This window comes from Leopardus geoffroyi, chromosome B3 (genome assembly GCF_018350155.1).
Source record: "Leopardus geoffroyi isolate Oge1 chromosome B3, O.geoffroyi_Oge1_pat1.0, whole genome shotgun sequence".
Lineage (NCBI taxonomy): Eukaryota > Metazoa > Chordata > Mammalia > Carnivora > Felidae > Leopardus > Leopardus geoffroyi.
In genome coordinates this window covers 118,232,598-118,252,339 of record NC_059337.1, presented here as the reverse complement: position 1 = coordinate 118,252,339, position 19,742 = coordinate 118,232,598, and the positions used below count along the sequence as shown (strand labels likewise).

Here is a 19,742-nt window from a genome sequence, read left to right as displayed (position 1 = left end):
CGATCCTCGGTCCAGCCTTCCAAACTTGGAACCATAGCTGGGAATATAAGCCTGTCATACATGAAGAGGCAGAGTAGCATGATGGGTGAGAAGAGAATAAGTTTAGGTCTCCTACGACTTGAGTTTGAAGTTGACCTTTGTCATTTGTTAGCCACGTGGCCCAGGCAAGTTAGTGAACTTCTTTTTGCGCCTGGTTTCCTCATTTGGGAACAATAATAGTTCCTACCTTGTCGGGTTGTCAGGAGGATTAAATGCAAACAAATGCCTTAATGTGTGTGAAGTGCTTAGTGTGGGACCTGGCACAAAGTAAGTGCTCAAATTGAGCTCATTATTATTATGAGACAAGCAGTGACCCCAGCTAACTTGTGGTTAAGCACAAAATCCTTCATCTCAGCAGAGAGTCGACAACAGATGCAGTAAAAGTTCACTCCTCCCCTACTGCAAATGCTTCCCTAAACACAGACTCTCTGGCCTGAGCTCCTACTTGCCAGAAAAGCAGGAGATATCGTACCTACCTGGATAAGGGTCATCTACAGAGCTTAGCTAAGTCTGTTTGGGCCCAGTATCACCTGGTTTACATAACGGTGTTTTCACTCATGTAACAAATATTTGTTGAGTAACCACTATGTTCCTAGTGCTAAGAAGGGGTTTTGGGGGTGTTGAGTAGAATAAGATGAGTTGGGCCTTAAGGTACTGAATCTAACATAGAGAGTATGCTGCTGTAACACAGATCTCCAAAGAGAATGGCTAAATAAGACAGAGGTTTATTTCTGTCTTATGTAAACCCTAGGGCAAGCACACCAAACTGGCAAAGTAGGTACATGAAATCATTCACGGACCCTGGTTCTTTACTGTTTCGCATCTCTAAGCCTGTGTTTCAGGATGTGGGTAATAGGAGGTGATGAAATCCAAGGCCAGCAGCTTGCAGTTAAGGAGCTTCCACTCACAACCCATTGGTCGGAGCTTGGTCATATGGCTGCAAAGGATGCTGGGAAATGTAGTCTGGAGCAGACGGCCATGTGCTTAGGCAAAACTTGGGACTGGAGGTTATTATAAGAAGGCAGAAGGGAGAATGAATACTGGAGGGAAGTTAGCAATGTGTGATTCAGGGAGATGGGGAGACAAATGAACGCTCCTAACAGTTAAGTGAATGCTCCTCTCAATAGCACCAGCTGTAATCCTTGAGTCGAGAACTATGTTGTGGCTCTCATTGGAGTTTGGGATTTGAACTCACACTTCTGGTTTAAAATCCCAGTTCTATCAGTTACCACAGCGTTGCGCAGCATTGGTGGTATAGTGGTGAGCATAGCTGCCTTCCATGTACCCCAGGGTTGGTATAAGAATGAAATAAGTCAACCCATGTGATGCTTTTAGGATATGGTCTGAGCCAGAGTCAATGCTCAGGAAGTGTTAAGCTATTACTGCCAGGGAGTGAGAATGTGTCAAGAAGGTCAGTGACTCAAGGATAGCTCGTGGACTGGCCAAATCTCTCAGTTTTATAGCTTCCTATAGGCCTCTAGATGCAACCTTGGGCCTTGAACCCTGGCCCTTCTCGTCACTGAGAATGTTAATGAAGACAGACAAGGCTATCTGAATGGGCTGGTGTTTTGAAAAAATAGAATCAGTTTGTGTTGGCCTGGGTTGGACCTAAGAGATGATCTTAGATAGGATATTTCAAGGTCAGCTTTCTATAGCTTGAGTAAGAACAAGTGAATTTAGTACATGGTCTACAGACCTCTGTGGGAAGAGTAAGACCCCTTCTTGTTGGGTGTGTCTCCAGGTAAAAAGCTGTAGAAATTATAAATAAATTATAGATAAATAAACAGTGTGCAGTGAGGCCTCACAGGGGCTGGGGAGTCCTTTGCCCTTGAAGAGGACCCTGGTGGCCTGTCTAGAGAAAAGTGGAAAAGCCACCCCCGCCTGGGTACTGCACTGGCAGGAGGTGGGGTGTCCTCTTACTGGGAGCTGGTGTTCTATGATATGCAGAGGGTATTGTTTTCCATCTCCTGCAGGTGTCATGTGGAGAGAGAACCTTCCTAGCTTCAGAACAAGAGACGTAACTTGCCTCGGCAACTCACACGGTGGGTAGATTTTAGCGGAAAAATAAAGCTATTGGACAATGGGTTTCCACCGGTTTTCGGCACTGTCTCATTTTCAGAGGTCCGAGGAGCTTTCATACTCTTTTCATCCCCAGCTTTTGGAATCAGACCACACACTACTCTGGTAGAAAGTAGCATCTCACAATGGGCATCATTTTTGACTCCCTAAAAGCATCTAATTGACTCCCAGGAAATGGGGTGGACCTAGAGAAGGGAGTACATGTTGGAAGACTCCTAAGTGCTTAGGACCCCACCTGTGCTTGTGGAGAAGCTGGCAGAGGTGGGCCAGCACTGTGAGTGGGGCATCTAAGGTCCTGGGTAGGAGCTAGCCTCCCGGGTAAGGAGGCAGGTGGTCATATTCCTCCTGCCTGGCTCTCGTAACCTTAGCTGACCTCTTGGTCTTGACTTCTTGGTGCCATGGAGATCCTACAGCTGGCTAGCCTGGCTCTGTAGGTGGCTATGTCCTGGGGTTTTCACTCACATTTTTCTCCAGCTCTGTGAACCTCGTGTCTTCTCTCTCATCAGTTCCCAACTGGGCCTTCACTCTTCTTACCACTGGGATCGATCTTTTATTCTTCTTTCCTTAAGGAAAACTTGTTAATAAGGTGGGGACGATAGTGAGAGCTGATTAAACCAGGGTCTCTAGTTCTGGAGGCCTCAGCTGAAACTGTGATGTCGTCTCTGCACGAGATTATATGCGTAGTCACCAGGATGTACGTCACAAGGGATCACAGGTATCTTCTGTGCCTAGATCATACCATCCATGGCATCCGGGCACTACGAATTCATATTAAGAATAGTAAATCCTGTAATTCTTTTGAGATCATAGTAATTTTACATCGTATTTGGGTTTGTGTGTGCATGTGCGGGAAAAGTGTGAATTCGTGAAGTGTGCATGTTTAAAATGTGCCATACATGGGGCGCCTGGGTGGCTCAGTCGGTTAAGTGTCCGACTTCAGCTCAGGTCACGATCTCGCGGTCCATGAGTTTGAGCCCTGCGTCGGGCTCTGGGCTGATGGCTCAGAGCCTGGAGCCTGCTTCCGATTCTGTGTCTCCCTCTCTCTCTGTCCCTCCCCCATTCATGCTCTGTCTCTCTCTCTGTCTCAAAAATAAATAAACGTTAAAATGTGCCATACATGTTGTAGTCCTGCCTTGAATTTCTTCTTATTTATTTATTTATTTATTTATTTATTTATTTATTTATGTTTTTTTAAAATTAATTTATTTTTGAGACAGAGAGAGACAGAGCATGAGCAGTGGAGGGGCTGAGAGAGAGGGAGACACAGAATCCGAAGCAGGCTCCAGGCTCTGAGCGGTCAGCACAGAACCCAACGCAGGGCTCGAACTCACGAACCACGAGATCGTGACCTGAGCCGAAGTTGGATGCTTAACTGACTGAGCCACCCAGGCGCCCCTCTTCATTTTTTTTTTTTAAATGTTTATTTATTTTTGAGTTTTGAGAGGGACAGAGAGACAGAGCACGATCAGAGAGGGGGCAGAGAGAGAGACACAGAATCTGAAGCAGGCTTCAGGCTCTGAGCTGTCAGCACAGAGCCCAACGTGGGGCTGGAACCCACAAACCGTGAGATCATGACCCGAGCCGAAGTTGGACGCCCAACCAACTGAGCCACCGAGGCGCCCCGAATTTCTTCATTTTTTAATCACCTAGGTACCTGGCGGGGGGGGAGTCTCTCTTCCTCTGAGGCCCTGTACGTATACCTGCTAGATCAGGGGTGAACAACCCTTTTTACACAAGAGGGCAGTTCAGGAAAAATAAACAAATGTGCTTACAGGTCGTCTTTGCCTCTTAATCAACTTGATGAGAGCTTTATTGAGTCTCATGACTCAGGGGTGGGTGGGGCATCAAGGAATGTGTATTCTTACAACTTACTCTAATGGGTAGCATAGTATCAGTGAGAAAAAGGACACTGCTTTTGGAGTCCTTGAAAACTAAATATCCAGGTGTTTGGAGACAGTTTTCCAACTTTTCATTGTGGAATTAGATGGCTAGATGCCTGTGTGATCCTTGTCACTGCCTGGACTAACTCCATAACCCTCGGACTAGTGTTTTCTGTATCTCAGTATCTCTCTTGCTCGGCACAGTGCACAGTAGGGGCTTAATAAGTGCTTATTAGGAAGCAATAGGGTATAATGGTTAAGAACACAGACTCTCGAGGGGCGCCTGGGTGGCGCAGTCGGTTAAGTGTCCGACTTCAGCCAGGTCACGATCTCGCGGTCCGTGAGTTCGAGCCCCGCGTCGGGCTCTGGGCTGATGGCTCGGAGCCTGGAGCCTGCTTCCGATTCTGTGTCTCCCTCTCTCTCTGCCCCTCCCCTGTTCATGCTCTGTCTCTCTCTGTCCCAGAAATAAATAAACGTTGAAAAAAAAAAATTAAAAAAAAAAAAGAACACAGACTTTCGATAGACTGCCTACTTCTGTCACTTACTAGCTGTGTGACTTTCGGCAAGTTTCTTAACCTCTGCGGGCCTCAGTCTCAGTCTGTAAGTTGGGAATTACATAAACCCCTACCTCACAGATGGGGACTGAATGAATTAATACATGTGAGCACTTCTAGCAATGCCTAGCCTATATAAACCTGCTTAAGTGTTAGCCATTGTTACAAATATTGTTTGTAGAAGAGACCCAAGTTTGCCTGTGGTGCTAGAGATTTATAGAGCATCTCTTTCCATCTCTAGCTTCCGCTTCCTTCCCATTGATGGGATTTTCACTCTAGTCTCTGTGAAAATAGATTCGATTTCCATATAAAACAACTAGGCCTTTTCCCTCATTCCAAACTTTTTTTTTTTTTTTAAGGGCAGAAAAGCGAAAACCAAAACCCTGAGTATTTTTGAAGCAAATGTGGGTCCATCTGTAACAGCGCATTGGATTAATAACCTGAGTGGAGGCTGCACGTCTAGATTTGGTGAAACTGCTCTTTTCCAAAGAAAGTGCCAGGTTCTCCGTTCGCCTTTCATCTCCTCTCACAGAATGCCCGTCTTGCACACTCAGCTAATCTGTCTGGTTTTCGCATCGACAAGGAGAGCTCCCGGGAACGATACACGCCAGATACGATCTGGCTCCAGGAGCCTTGTCTGCCTGATTACTTGATTCATAATCACCTTTAAGTTTTGCTCATTGACTGATTTTTTTAAAGTTTTAAATATTGAAGTGTAGCATATGCAGAGAAAGGTGCACGGTGTGTTCAGCCGAATACATTTCAACAAGTTGAATTTCTTTGTGTCCTCAACACCCAGATTAAGAAACAACAGGACAGAAGCCCAGCTGTGCCCCTTCCAGTTACAACCTCACCCCTTACCCAGCCCCGCCAAGGGTAACTATCCCAGCTCTAACCCCATCGGATGGAATCTTCTACTATGTCCGCTTCTGCGTCTGGATTTCCCCCTTCAACACTGTGAGATTCATCCCTAGTGTTGACTGTAGTATTAGGCTGTTTGTTCTTAGTGCTGTGTAGTCCTTCAGGTAAATAGACCATTTCTTTGCCTCTTCTACCCTTTTTTAAAAACATTTTTTAAATGTTTATTTATTTTTGAGAGACAGAGCATGAGCGGGGGAGGGGCAGAGAGAGAAGGATACACAGAATCTGAAGCAGGCTCCAGGCTCTGAGCTGTCAGCACAGAGCCTGACGTGGGGCTTGAACCCGTGAACTGTGATCGCGAGCTCATGACCTGAGCCGAAGTCGGACACATAGCCGACTGAGCCGCCCAGGCGCCCCATGCCTGTTCTACTCTTGAGGGACACATGGCAGTTCCTAGTTGGAGACTTCTATGAATTTCACGGTGAGGAATATGCTGGCACATGTCTTTTGGGGGCCTGAAGTGCACACACCTGCTGGTGGGACCTCCAGGTCAGAGGGTGGGTGTGTATTCAGTAAATGCTGCCACACGCTCTTCCGGGGAAGGGGTGCCAATCCTCTGCTTGATTTTGATGAAGAAAATGATTCCATATTCACATCTGCTTTGGGTTTTAAGGCAGAATAACACTGTACTCATTCTGTCATTTTGCCATTCCTGTATTTCTCCCCTCTCATGCGTGTGGACCGTGTGGTCACTGGGCAAATTCACTTGAGTTGCTGGAACTGCCTCTTTTGGGGAGCCTCTTGAAATGCTACCTGAGTAGTACTACCTGAAATGGAAGGTTTAGGACTCCTCCCCCACCCCCCAAAATGTCTGCTTTATTTTCAAGAACAGCAAATACTAATTGCCACATCCTTTGCAAAAAAGAATCATCTCCTACCCTCCCAATACTCCTCACACCCTTTATTGAATGAGATGTAGAGTTTAGGGAAGTTTTGAGTGAATATCAAACATCAGTGAGATTACTGATTTCCCAAAATTTGCTCACTGGGTCGTTCCTCCCATAACTTCAATTACAGTTGCCCTTCTTTGGAATTCGACAAAGCTGGGCAAATAGAGAGTCAAAAGTCCCTTGGTCTAGCTCTGACTTCTGTTTGTAAACAGCCACAGTGCAAGGTGCTTCAGCAACGCAGAGGGACAGGAGGCCTTCCCGTCCAGCCCCCGAAACCTTATAAATAGGGACCTCTGAATCTTAGTGGGAATTCAAAAATTTTTAAAAGTGCTTATATTTATTTTTGAGACAGAGAGAAACAGAGCATGAGCAGGGGAGGGGCAGAGAGAGAGAAGGAGACACAGAATCCGAAGCAGGCTCCAGGCTCTGAGCTGTCAGCACAGAGCCCGATGCGGGGCTTGAACCCACGGACCGTGAGATCATGACCTGAGCCGAAGTCGGATGCTCAACCAACTGAGCCACCCAGGCACCCCTGAATCTTAGCGGGAATTTAATCAAATCTGTTTGTTTTGGCTTGCCCTCCCTTCTGTGACCCCCAAACAACAAGCTAGAAACAGCATCCCATAGAATAACACCAAAAATATTACTTCACACGCCGCTTCCTCATAAAAATCACTCACAAAAGTGCTCTCAGATTCTGTAGCACCAGGCTGTTATTATTTTATTTTACAGATGGGAAAATTAAGACCTGCAGAGTTGACTTGACACTGTAGGATCCTGGAAGAACTGGTGGTTGGAGGCCAGTTCCTTGCCTGGGATATGCCCTTCTAGAAGCAGGGGGTCTTTGCAAAGAGGAGTTTTAAGGATGAGTGGCTACATTGGGAGCTCCTCATGAGGTCCTTTTGATGGGTGACTTTCACATCCTGGAGCTTGGTATTTTGTCTGGTTAGAAAGTGGTCTTCGAGGGGCACCTGAGTGGCTCAGTGGGTTAAGCATCTGATTTTGGTTTTTTGTCATGATCTCACGGTTCATGAGTTTGAGCCCCACGTCAAGCTCTGTGCTGACAGCTTGGAGTCTGGAGCCTGCTTTGGATTCTGTGTCTCCCTCTCTCTCTAGCCCTCACCACTCACACTCTGTTTCTATCTCTCTCTCTCAAAAATAAATAAACATGAACAAACAATTTAAAAAAAGAAAGTGGTTTTTGGTGAGGACGGATGTACAAGGAATCCATTGCTGGTTTGTTAGTAGCAGCCAAGAATTGAAACTCAATGAGTGCCTATGTCAGTAGGGAAATGGCCCAGTAGCTATGGTAACTTCACACCTTGGATCATTACAGAACCATTAAAAGATTTTGGTAAAGTATGGCAGAATAAATAAAAGGGAGAAGAATGTATATGATCTATAATTCTATTTTTTTAAACAAACAATCACCACCCCCCCTCAACCCACTATGAGTGTGTGTGTGTGTGTGTCTGAAGTTACATGAGTCTGGGGAAAAATGTAGAAGGACACACTAAAATGTTAACATGGGCTACCCAGGGAAAGCGGGCTGAGGATGGGGGGTGCTGATGTGGGAGAACAAGGTATAGCAAAATGACATGTGATAAAATGCCATTTGAATACATTATATATGCATGTATATGTATACAAATGCATAAAAAGTACAGGCAGAAATTTACAAGTCAAACAAAAGAGTTGTTCTAGTAAGAACAGGGCTGTGAACCCTATATGGGTCAGTTAGCTTGGCAAGGGCCGGAGCTCAGTTCTGTGGCTGAAGGCTTTACCCCCAGGCCAGTTGTGTTGAAAGTGAAGGACGTTGGTCAGAAGACGATCCAGGAACACGTGTGGGTGTCGGAGCACAGACACACTGCTGCCTTTGGTAAATCGGTAATCATAGCTACCGTCTTGATGTGCTTAGAATGTACTGGCATTTTCATACTTTCTTGAAGTTAGGTATTTTCATCCCCATTTCAAGATGAGGACACCTGAGGGGCAGGCAGCTGAAGGCCGCATCGTGAGTGGGTGTTGCTGAGGTTTAAGCCCAGCTCTGATTCCAGAACTTCTGCTTTTCAGATTCCCTTGCAGCTTGGGGTTTAGTGGGGGTGATCAGGCTGGCCTGCTTTGATCCACTCTGAGATTTCTGTGAGGTCCTCTCTCACAGGGGTGGGTCCTAAAATGTAGCTTTTGCTGTTAAAACCAACCAAGCCACGGTCTAGTGAATGTTTCCTGTGCGTTCTCGTTGGCCTGGTTTTGGATGGCAAGGCTTCATAACCTGGGTGAGGGAGAGCAGCCTGTTCGGGCCTCTGTTCCCAAGGGAGCAGGGCTGCGTGGAAAAGTAGGGCATGTGGACACCTACCTCAGGACAGGTGAAAGGCAGACCGACTTGTTAAAAAGGAGGATAGTTTCACCACTTCTGACATCTGGCCCCTGAACAGTCTCAGCGGCCAGTTGGGGAGCAAAGACTTGGGCTTTCGTGGGGATCTCTCTCCCGCCTCTCCTTGCCATCCACCTCCCTGGCCCCACTAAACACACAAAAAACTAACAGTTGTGGCTGGTTTGGTGGCCCGGTAGTGTGACTTCCACCCAAAGTGCCGAGGGCTTGTGCTGTTGCCAAGGTGCCCCCAGATGAGTATTTAAGATAAAAATCTCATCTCTGCCAATGGATGTCACCTGTGACCCCCTTCTCTTTTCTTGGCCTTGGTTTCCTCATTCACAAAATGGGGATCGGATTTTTCTCTTGCTTCTGATTAAACGAATAGATGATACACCATATATTTGGTTAAACGATCAGAAGCACGTTGTGTATTTAGAAAGACAACACCAGTTCTGTGTGTTGGGTTTTGGCTGCAGACCACGGCGCTGCTGATACCGATAGTCACTGCCATTTTTATGGAACAAGTCTGGATATTTCTAGTGCAGCAGGACCGCTGTTTTCTACAGGGTGCTGTGTCTTCACAGTGACGTCTGTGACTTCCAGGAGCAGGGCCATGACATAAAGGTGAACTTGGCCGCAGAGGGTGAGCAGGCCGCAGGGAAGGCCTTCCCTGGGCCCTCCTGCCCACGGTCTGAGGCAGGTGGCTGCCATTCCCCTGGTGAGGTTGCAGCAGCTGGAACTGGAGACACCGCCCTCTGCCTTCCTTCCATGTCTGCGGAAGCCCCGCAGGGCCTGGGAGGGGAAGACAGAATGAGGAGGAAGCAGGCAGCAGGCTGTTGCCTTCACCTGAGGATTTGGGGCAAGGCCTGCCCATGCCCGCACTTTCACTCTCTGCCCACAGGTTGTAGACTGAGCCTCATGGCCAAGGACAAATAGTCTGGTCTTTCAGAGCCACAGTTTTCCTCTATTTAGTGGAGCAAAATCCTTTTGAATGAGCCTGTGTAGATGTCGTGATTGTGAACAGTGATCTTGTTACTATTTCTTAAAGGCTGGGACTGGGCCTCCAGTACCCAGCACGGAGCCTGGTGCACAGTCGGAACCCAGAGGAATGCTTTCCGTTGGCATAGAGCTCCTGGAGATACATGGCTGGACGGTGCAAGATGTTACTATTGAGGAAATAATTTTCTCCCTTCCTTTGCTTTCCTCCGTGCATGATATCATGTGGGATTTGTGCACCTTTTCCTCTATCCTTATTCTTCTTTGCATTTATTTTACTTAAGAAGTGATTTTCTTCTGACAAATTAAATACAGCTGATAGGACCTAACCATATGTTCCTCTCCTGTTTGCAGTTTTGAGTGAAGAAGGTAAAATACTGTGCCCTGCTTCCTTCTGCTTAAAGTATAGGGATAGACTAACCTGCATCCTGGAAGCTGCTCCCGGCTTTTTTTTCCCATCAGGACTATGTGGCGTTGCCTGAGGTCCCCAGACAGAGTGGTTTCCCTGGGTCTAGATAGCATGAGGACTGGAGTTGGGCTCCCAGTGGGCTCCCAGGCACTGGAGAGTAGGGTATCCTTTGGAGAAAAGGGGGAAAAAAATCCACGCAAATGGAATGATAAAGGAATGACATCACGGTAGGCATAGCAACGGCAGGGTAATCATAATCTCCACACAAGGTGGTCAGAACCCCAAGGGAAAGCCTAGTTTCATTGTGTTCCTTTTCCCATCGGAGAGGCAGGAGCAGGGAGGCGTGGAGGAGGGGTTGCTTATCCAATGGCTAGAGCAGTCCCGAGGTTTTGCTGTTCACTCCAGATCTGCCTCCCCGCTCTGACAGTCTCTCTGGAGTAGGGGTGTGCCCCCTTGAAGCATTTGCATTCTGTTACCTTGTTTCCCACGGTGGCCCTTGGAATTTGGCTGGAGAAGGGGAACAAAAAGAGAGGGATGCGTGTCAGTGGAGAAAGGAGAGAGATGAAATTATCCTCAGGAAAATTTTATGGAACCCTGGAGCTTCCTCCTCGGGTTCTCCTGCCCACAGGCGTGGAGCTACTCTGATAAATGCACACACGGTCCATCTCCTGTCCCTTACTTGCTTCTTCAGGCCTTGACTTGTGCCGCAGATGGTGTTGAGCTGGGTGTAAACCATATAAATTGTGATAATTTCAAAGTCACTTGTGTCCAAAGCCCAAAGCGATTCAGAGTAACCTCCTGAGGCACCGTGTGGATAAAGCAGCTACCTACATGGTGAGCGCTGACACCCTGGGACAGCTCGGAATGTTGTCTTGGGAGGTCATCTTGAACACAGTGCAAGGGTTGTAGGTGTCAAAGAGTTGAATAAGGGCCATGAGCTGGGAGACTGCTGTTCTGGGGCTTTGGGGTACTCTGGGTCCAGAAATCACTTCTCCTTTCCTGTCATTGTTGGATAACTATAACAGGTCATGCCTGGTTGTGGTTTCTCTGTAGGTCAAATCATGGTTGCCTGGTTGTGTCCCTGTCACCCTGACATTTAGAAATCTTAAAAGTGGGTGAGGCAACCCTACCGAGGCATGGATGGCTATCATGAGCTGAATGAACCATCTCTGCTCTTCAGCAGAGCAACTCATCCCCAACCTATGGATATTACACACACACACACACACACACACACACACACACACACATACATATAATTTAAATTGGACTTTTAAAGATATTTAAGAGTCTCTTGGGAAGCACGCCCTTTGGCTTCTTTGGTTAGAATATCTGGAATTTTCTTTTCTTTGTGTAGAATATCTGGGCAAGCTGGAGAAATTGCTTACACAGCTGTTCTTGGCTATGGGTAATTTTGTAAAGTGAACTTACTTAATTTTTTTTATTGAGATAAGATTCATGTAACAAAGTTCACCATTTCAACTGTGTACAATTCACTGATTTTTAGTTTTAGAGCATGCGAGTCAATGGTTTTAGTAAACCTGCAGTGTGGTGCAATCATCACTACTACCTAATTCCAGGACGTTTTCGGCACCCCAGAAAGAGATTTTGCACTCATTAAGTAGTCACTTCTCACTCCTTTCCCCCCTCTCCCCAGCCCCTGGCATCCACAAGTCTTCCTTCAATCTCTATGGATTTCCCTATTTTGATTATGTCCTATAAATGAAATTAGACAATATATGTGGGCTTTTGTGTCTGGATTCTTCAACTTACCATGTTTTCAGTGTCCAACCACATAGTAGCATATATCAAGACTGCATTTTTTTTTAAGTGGCAGAATCCTATTCCATTAGGTGGTATACTACATTTTATTTATCTACCCATCAGTTGATAGACATTTGGGTTATTTCCACTTTTTCGCTATTACGAGTAATGCTAACGTGCACATTCAAATACAAGTCTTTGTGTGAACATATGTTTTCAGTTTTTTTGACCATACACGTAGGATTGAAACTGCTGGGTCATATGATAACTGTATCTTTTTTTTTTTTTTTTTTCAACGTTTATTTATTTTTGGGACAGAGAGAGACAGAGCATGAACGGGGGAGGGGCAGAGAGAGAGGGAGACACAGAATCGGAAACAGGGTCCAGGCTCCGAGCCATCAGCCCAGAGCCCGACGCGGGGCTCGAACTCACGGACCGTGAGATCGTGACCTGGCTGAAGTCGGACGCTTAACTGACTGCGCCACCCAGGCGCCCCCAACTGTATCTTTAATTTTTGGAGGAACTACCACTGTTTTCCACAGCGGCTGCACATTTTACATTCTTACCAGCAACGTGCGCAGGGCCAGTTTATCCACTTCTTTGCTGACACTTGTGATTATCTGTTTTTCTGATTCTAGCCATGATGGTGGGTGTGATGTGGTATCTCACGGTGGTTTCGATTTGCATTTCTCTAATGGCTAATGACGCTGAGCATCTTTTCATGTGTTTTTTGACCACTTGTGTGTTTTGTTTGGAGAAATGTCTACTCACATCCTTTGCCTGTGTTCTAATTGAGTTGTTTGTCTTTTTTGTTTTTAAGAAGAGAGTTTGTTTTAATATGTTATTGTTACTTCTTCTACGCTAGCTGGTCGTTGTTGTTACTTCCTCTATGCTAGCATGGTGTGACCAGCCTGTGGAGATGGAGGGGTAGAATGGATCACTTAAAAGCAGGCTGGGGTCTCTGCCTTTTAGGCCACTCCTCAGTGTTCTTGGGGAGGACTCCTCTTCCTTACCTGCCCTTAGCAGCTTTCTCCCCCAGAGTTTCTGTTCTTGAACCAATTCTTACTTGTTGTCAATTTCTTCCCAGTTGACCTCATCCACACCCATGGCATCCACCACCATATATGTGATGATTACTCTCAAATGCGTATATCTAGTTTGGACTTCTCTCTGGAGCTCCACACCTGCCTCTCCAGGTGGAACTTCAGTGTGTTCAAAACCTACTACATTTCTCTTCTCCTGGGTTCCCCGTCTGGATGACTGGCAGCATCATTTACCAGGTCAAAAAAGCTGGATGTCATCTTGGACTGCTTCTTCTCTCTCTAGGGCACATCTGCCCTCTTCCTGTCAAGTCCTGTGCATTGGCTGTCTTTAGCAGCTGTCTCTAACTTGTCCTCCATTCTTCATTCCATACTGACTGCCTTAGGTCAGGTCTTTGTCATTCCAACTAGACTCCCTAGTTTTGAATTACTTCCATCTATCCATCCTCTGCTGGAATGATCCAGTTATATTCCTCCCATCTCAAAGTGGTTCCTTATTGCCTGAAGGATAAACTTCCTCCTCTTTTGTTGAGTGTTCAGACCCTCTTGGGTCTGATCTCTACTTGTCTTCCCAACTTCATATGCCCCTGCTCATTCTCCCCTCATTTCTTATTTTATTTTAATTAATTAATTATTTTATCTATCTATTTATTTATTTTTGTGGGATGATTCTTTTAATTATACTTCATAGACAAGAAATGTTTATAAATTTATAAGAAGTTACAAATTTATAAATAAGTTGATAAATTCATACAGGACTGTTTCAACCAGAAGTTTCCCTCCCATAAGAGTTATAAACTATGCAAATCTTTTATTTAAAATGAAGTGATAAATTATAGTTAATGTGTAAGTATAGTGTGCCACATTCAGATATGGAAATTATCCTCAGAGTCGCTGTGTGTGACTTTTACCAAACCTTTCCTTTCTGTTTATGCTTCTGGCTGAGAACAGAAGTGATGGAGCCTTAAAGTGACTGGAATACTCTTCACATGGTTTCTTGTGACCACAGGTTGGGGGGGAAGGCTTTTTCTCTAGAGTCCAAAGACAAGATAAAAAAAGTCTCTTGATTTGAAATCAGAAACGATCTGCTTCTCTGCTAGCCACAGCTCGGATATTGCCATAAACCTTTGAGGGAAGATTTCCCAGGATGACGTTGCAAATGGCGGTTCTTGCCATCTTCATGTTTTGGAAAGAGCCAAGGATGTGAACTTACAGCCAAAACCATCCATGTCCGTGTCACATTCTCTATGGTGAATTTGGTTTCTCCTCCTTTACCAGCAATTCTTCCTATCCCTCTTGACAGGTGGTCTCCCTAGAGTCCCCTTTAGGGGCTTCACATCTGTGATTTCAAAGGACTCTAGGAAGAGGTGATCCAACCTAATGAGGGCAAGGGCATTCTCTACCTGAAACCCAAGAATAAAGGCTTTCACAAAACCAGCTGCTTTTGTCAGAGCACTAACATCTTTGGTTTCTTTACAAGCCCTGATCTCTACATTCCTCGATTTTAAGTTAAAGCACATCTGAGGTGCCAAACATTCTACAATAGGAGTAAATATCTTCATCCAGTTTTCTTTCAATGGCGTGTATCTGTTAGCTGGGACTGGAATTTTCCTTGTTTTCTTCTTTTCCACTCAGGAATCCGTCCCTGGCGAGGGGTGGAAAAATGGGCCTCCTTGTGGGCCGGGCCTCCTCTGTGTCCCTGTGGGCCATGTCCCTGCCCTCCCCCGACTTGGACAGCTGCTCAGCCTGGTTTCTTTGTCCGCCAGCCACCTCATGGGTGACTTGGGTGAAGCCGTTCTTGGCCCCTGCACTCTGGGCCTCCATCTCCATTTCTATCCCCAGGAATCTCCCCTCATCTCTTATTTTAGCCATAGGAATTCTTTCAGGTTTCTTGAATGGTCTGTGTTACCTCAAATCTCCAAGCTTTGACTGCCATGCTACTGGCATGACATTTTTTTTTTATGTTTATTTATTTATTTTTGAGAGAGAAAGAGAGAGAGAGAGAGAGAGCATGAGCAGCAGGGGGAGGGGCAGAGAGAGAGAGGAGAGAGAGAATCCCAAGCAGACTCTGTGCTACCAGCCAGTCAGGAGTCCGACGTGGGGCTTGATCTCACGAACTGTAAGATCATGACCTGAGCAGAAATCAGGAGTCGGATGCTTAACCAACTGAGCCACCCAGGCATCCCACTGGCATGAATTTTATCTGTGTGGCCAAGGGTAGATTTTCAGGGCTAGATTATGGATCCAATATGGCGCCAATTAAATACTACTGTAGATAGAGAGCATGGCTGACTGTGGTTTGGATGTGGATTTTGATTCAGTAATTTATTTATATGAAAGGATTTCCAAACTGAATGGAAATTAAACTGCATTTAATTGATTTTGTGAGCCACCTGTACTGCAAAGGTGATGGATTTTTGGGGAAAGATTCTGACATTTGTCCCATCCATAGCCTGTTGTTACTTTTGTTACTTTCTGAATCAAGAACACCAGGATACATGATGTGACAAGTATATGTGTATTTTGGGAGCTAATGGGACAAAATATTTGAAATCAGATTGGATTCCAAGGTTGCCATAGCTACTGGCTACTATGAACACCAGCATCACATATTTGTTTGGAACCCTACATCTCTAACTTCTGCAATGTCTTTTTTTTTTTTTTTTTTTTTTTTTTTTTTTTTCCTGAGGGTGTTAGTCCTCAGATAAAGAAACTGAGTGAAACTGAAGGAATGATTCCTTCTGAATCCCTTTCTGGTCCCTTCTGGTTCCTTTCTGAATTTTTAACAACAATTTAATTTAGTTTAGATTATTCTTTAGTGCTTTCTCACTCTCCCTCAAATTTTTACTTAGAAAAATTTCAAGTCTTCTGAAACGTTGCAAGAATGGTACAATGAACACCCCTGTACTCTTTACTCAGAGTCACCATTTGCACATTTCCCCCAAATGGTCTTTACGATCCTCTTTGTATTTTGGTTATAGTATCAGATAGTCTGAAGAAGACCAATGATGCTTGCTGGGGTAGAGAAGTTAGTTGCTGGATCCTTCTGTGGAACTAATTTATTCTCTCTCAGTTTCCAAATGGATGGAGAAGCCATAGATCAATGGCCCCTTCTGAGAATTTGTTAATCCTCTCCTCATGTGAAGCTGTGATTGTGATCATTTATTTTTTCAGGAAGAGTGAGATTTGGTTCATAATACACCATCCTCTTCTGGGGATGTTTCTGAGCTTCTGGCAAAGCTCAGTGCTACAACTGAAGCCTTGAACTCTTGGCTCAGCGCTGCCACTGAGTGGGGCCCCCGTGGATGGTCTTGAGCAAGTTCCTTTCTCACTGTGAGCCTCAGTTTCCCCATCTGTAGAATGAGAGCTTGGATCACCTGCTTTTTTAAGTCCCCGCCCTGCCCCATGCTCACGTCCTATGACCCTGTGATGGTCAGAAAAATTCAGTCCTTCGGGAAATTGCCAAAGATACTTACTGTGCTTATGAGGTGAACTCCAGAATTTATTGCTGGCTGGGCTTCAGCCAGGAGCATGTCTGGTTTATAATGAGGAGTGTTTCTCCCCTTGTAAGAGCCACCAGTGCTCTGTCTGCCTGCTGAGGTGGGAGGTGGGCTTGGTGGGGATGCAGGAAGCAGCAGGAACTCTGACCCTTTTGTTGGAGCCTCTCCACCTCCTTTCCTTTGAGGTTGTCTGTTTGTTTAATTTGTCATTTGCCTTGCTTCCCACGCCCTTTTATAGCTACTTTTGTTCAAGGATATGGCCATCTCCTTTTTCTGTCCTTGGCCTACCTCCAGGTTAAATATCTAGGGAGGATAGCAGCCACCTGAAGATGTGATGACATGGGTGGTGTTAGTGGTGGGCTTCAACAAGGCTGTGCTCTCATTGGTGGAGTAAGAGCTGTTCCAAGTGCAGGTAGTTGGGTGGTGGATTGATATTGCTCTTGCTAGAGGATTCCACAAAGTCCCCCCACCCCAATTCCTCCCATGCTTCCCCCTCCCCCCCCACCGCCATAGAGCCCCAAGCACAGGTCCTGGACTGGCCAGACTTTCTTTTATGTATTTAATCCCCATGGGTACGATTTGGGAAAGTTCTGGTAAAGGAGAAAAGGACTTAGATGTGGCAGGGTTGAAGACAGGAGCTGGTGGGAACAGGGTGATTTAGGGTTCATTTATTCATTCAATAAATGTTTATTGAAGACCTACTGTATTATGTGTGGATCCATTTATCCAGACAGTCTTAAATCTGGGTAGCCATCGTTAATGCGTTATGTGTTTAGAAGTGTTAGAAATAATATTATTAATGGTCATCCTTCCTCTCCCGACCATCATGTGCCAGGCGTGTTGCTAAGTGGGTTGTATCTATTCCATCCAATCCTGCCAACCACTCTGACGAGGTAGATGCTGCAGGAGAGGAAAGGGAGGTTTAGAGCAATCACTTGGTCAAGGTCAGGTGACAACGACAACAGGAAGGAGGAATAATTGGGATTTGAATTCAAGTGTGATTTCAAATCCCACCCTCTTAGTCTCTGTGCCTTTGGTTTATGGATGGATGCCTGTCTGTGCTAAAGTTTTCACTGGTTTAAAAGGTAAGGACAATAGAACTACATTTTTAGTAAGGCTTTATTTAATTCAGTGGTTCTCAACTGAGATGATTTTGCCCCTGGGGGTGTTTGGCAATGCCTGGAGACATTGTTTGGTTGTCACAACTTGGGAGGGGCTACTGGTATGTTATGAATAGCAGCCAGAGATGCTGCTAAATGCCCCAAGGTGCACAGGACAGCCCCCCATTCTTCTCCCTTCATCCCCATAGCAAAGATTTATTGGCCTAAAGTGTCCATGGTGCTAAGGTTGAGGAACTCTGATTTAATTTGAAGGATTAGCCTTAATCTTATATTATTCTGACTTTTTGGATATGTATGAAATGTTTTTTAAGAAACAAAGTAGTAGATGGCAGTTAATAGATGGCAGTTGGGTTTTAGATAGTCCTTATTTGGCAAAATAAAAAAAAAATTGGCAAGACTGTGTTGATCCCTCTAATTTTTGTTGTAACAAATTTCCTGGACTGTGAAATCCAGACATCTAGGAATTATTTGATCTAGGAATTGTGTTTTAAAAATACTTTGTTTGTTAAGAATTGATGAAAGAAAGTGTCTTGTGTCACAAGTAAGACAATGCTTAAGGTGCCCTTGGGCTCCTGGGGTTTGATTTAATAACAAACATTCATTGACCACTTAGTGCCTAGTATGTGCCAGGCCCTATGAGAGGTCAAAAGACATTTTGACCTGTTGAGTTTATGGTCTTCCTAGGACAAAAAGTGTACACGCATGAAAAAGCAGGGAACAAAAAGTGAGCCTGGCAAATGATGGCCAAGTTTAATCACAGGTTGATACTAACATGGCAAACCAAGTGGTTTCTACTGGAAAGAATTTTAGGTTCCTGGCTTCAATCCACTATCCAGTAATTTATGTGACCTTAGACAAGGCACTTAATTTCTCAGCCTCTTGCTTTCTTATTGGTTTCCTGTCTTGGATGAGGGCCCCTCAAGCCTGAAGGTTGACACCTCCTTTCCTTCCTACCTTCAATGGGGAACCCAGTCCTGTTGATTCTGTTTAGGGACTGTCTCTAGAGTCTACCCAGTCTCTTCCTATTCCAGTGTATTCTTCACCCAGAAGCTGGAATAATCTTGCCAAAACATAAATCTGATCATGTCACCTGCCTCTGCTTGAAACCTTCAGTGGTTTCCTCATTGCCCATGGGATAAAGTCCAAACTCCTTGGCAAGGCTTTCTTGGCTCTATGGTCTGGGCCCAGCCAACCTCTTCAGTCTCCTTTCTCATCCTTTGCCCTTTACCATCCCTCACCCCTTCCATGGTCTGGAAATGCCAGACAGCTCATTCTTCTCTGAGCACAAATCGCTGACCCATCCCTCTCTTTTCCACCTGGCAAAAATCACAGTAGTCTTTTTTTTTTTTTTAACTTTATTTATTTATTTTGAGAGAGAGAGAGGGAGAGAGTGTGAGCAGGAGACGGGCAGAGAGAGAAGGAGAGAGAGAGAATCCCAAGTAGGCTCTGCACTATCAGCGTGGAGCCCCATGCAGGGCTTGATCTCATGAACTGTGAAATCAAGAGGTGGACACTTAATCGACTGAGCCACCCAGGTGCCTCTCACAGTAGTCTTTTAAGGTTTGTCTCCATCATTTCCTCTGGAAGCTACTCCAGATCCTGGAGGCGGAGTGCATTTCCCTGTCTCTCTCCCTCACTGGACTGTGACCCATTTGAAGGCAGCGCTTGCGTTCGTCTTGTTCTGGCTAGAAAACGTGATACCCAGCATGGTCATGGCACATGGTAGGTGTTCAACGATTTTTTAAAAAAATTTTTTTTAATGTTTATTCATTTCTAAGGAGGGGGGAGGGGCAGAGAGAGAGGGAGACACAGAATCCGAAGCAGGCTCCAGGCTCTGAGCTGTTAGTACAGAGCCCGATGTGGGGCTCGAACTCATGAACCGTGAAATCATGACCTGAGCCGAAGCTGGATGCTCAACCGACTGAGCCACCAGGGTGCCCCTCAACCATTCTTGAGTAGGAAACAAATGGATAAAGGAGGAGTATTTAACATGGAGATGATAGTGTTTTGCCTTTGTTTACCAACCAAGGTTGCTGGTGGCATGAACATAAAGTAATATTTATTGAAGAGCTGAAAAATGAGAGGCTACACGCATGCAAAACATGTATTTGTCACTGTTTTCGAAAGGAGAGAATGTTAGCTTTTGAAGCACAGGTGAAAAAGCCTTAGAATTTC

The 19,742-nt window shown here is 45.4% G+C and overlaps 1 protein-coding gene and 1 pseudogene across 7 annotated transcripts in view; one reads left to right on the top strand and one right to left on the bottom strand.

The window, feature by feature from the left end:
• DPF3 (double PHD fingers 3) overlaps positions 1-19,742 on the top strand; it is a 267,179-nt gene that overhangs the window by 40,841 nt on the left and 206,596 nt on the right. Inside the window, exon 1 of one of the 7 annotated variants that reach the window (XM_045451449.1) lies at positions 4,922-5,052. The exons of the other annotated variants lie outside the window; for them this stretch is intronic. The gene's annotated coding sequence lies outside the window, so the exon portion shown is untranslated. Of the gene's footprint in view, positions 1-4,921; positions 5,053-19,742 lie in introns of those variants that run through there. 7 annotated transcript variants of the gene reach the window in all.
• On the bottom strand, positions 13,743-14,950 carry LOC123584057 (annotated as a pseudogene).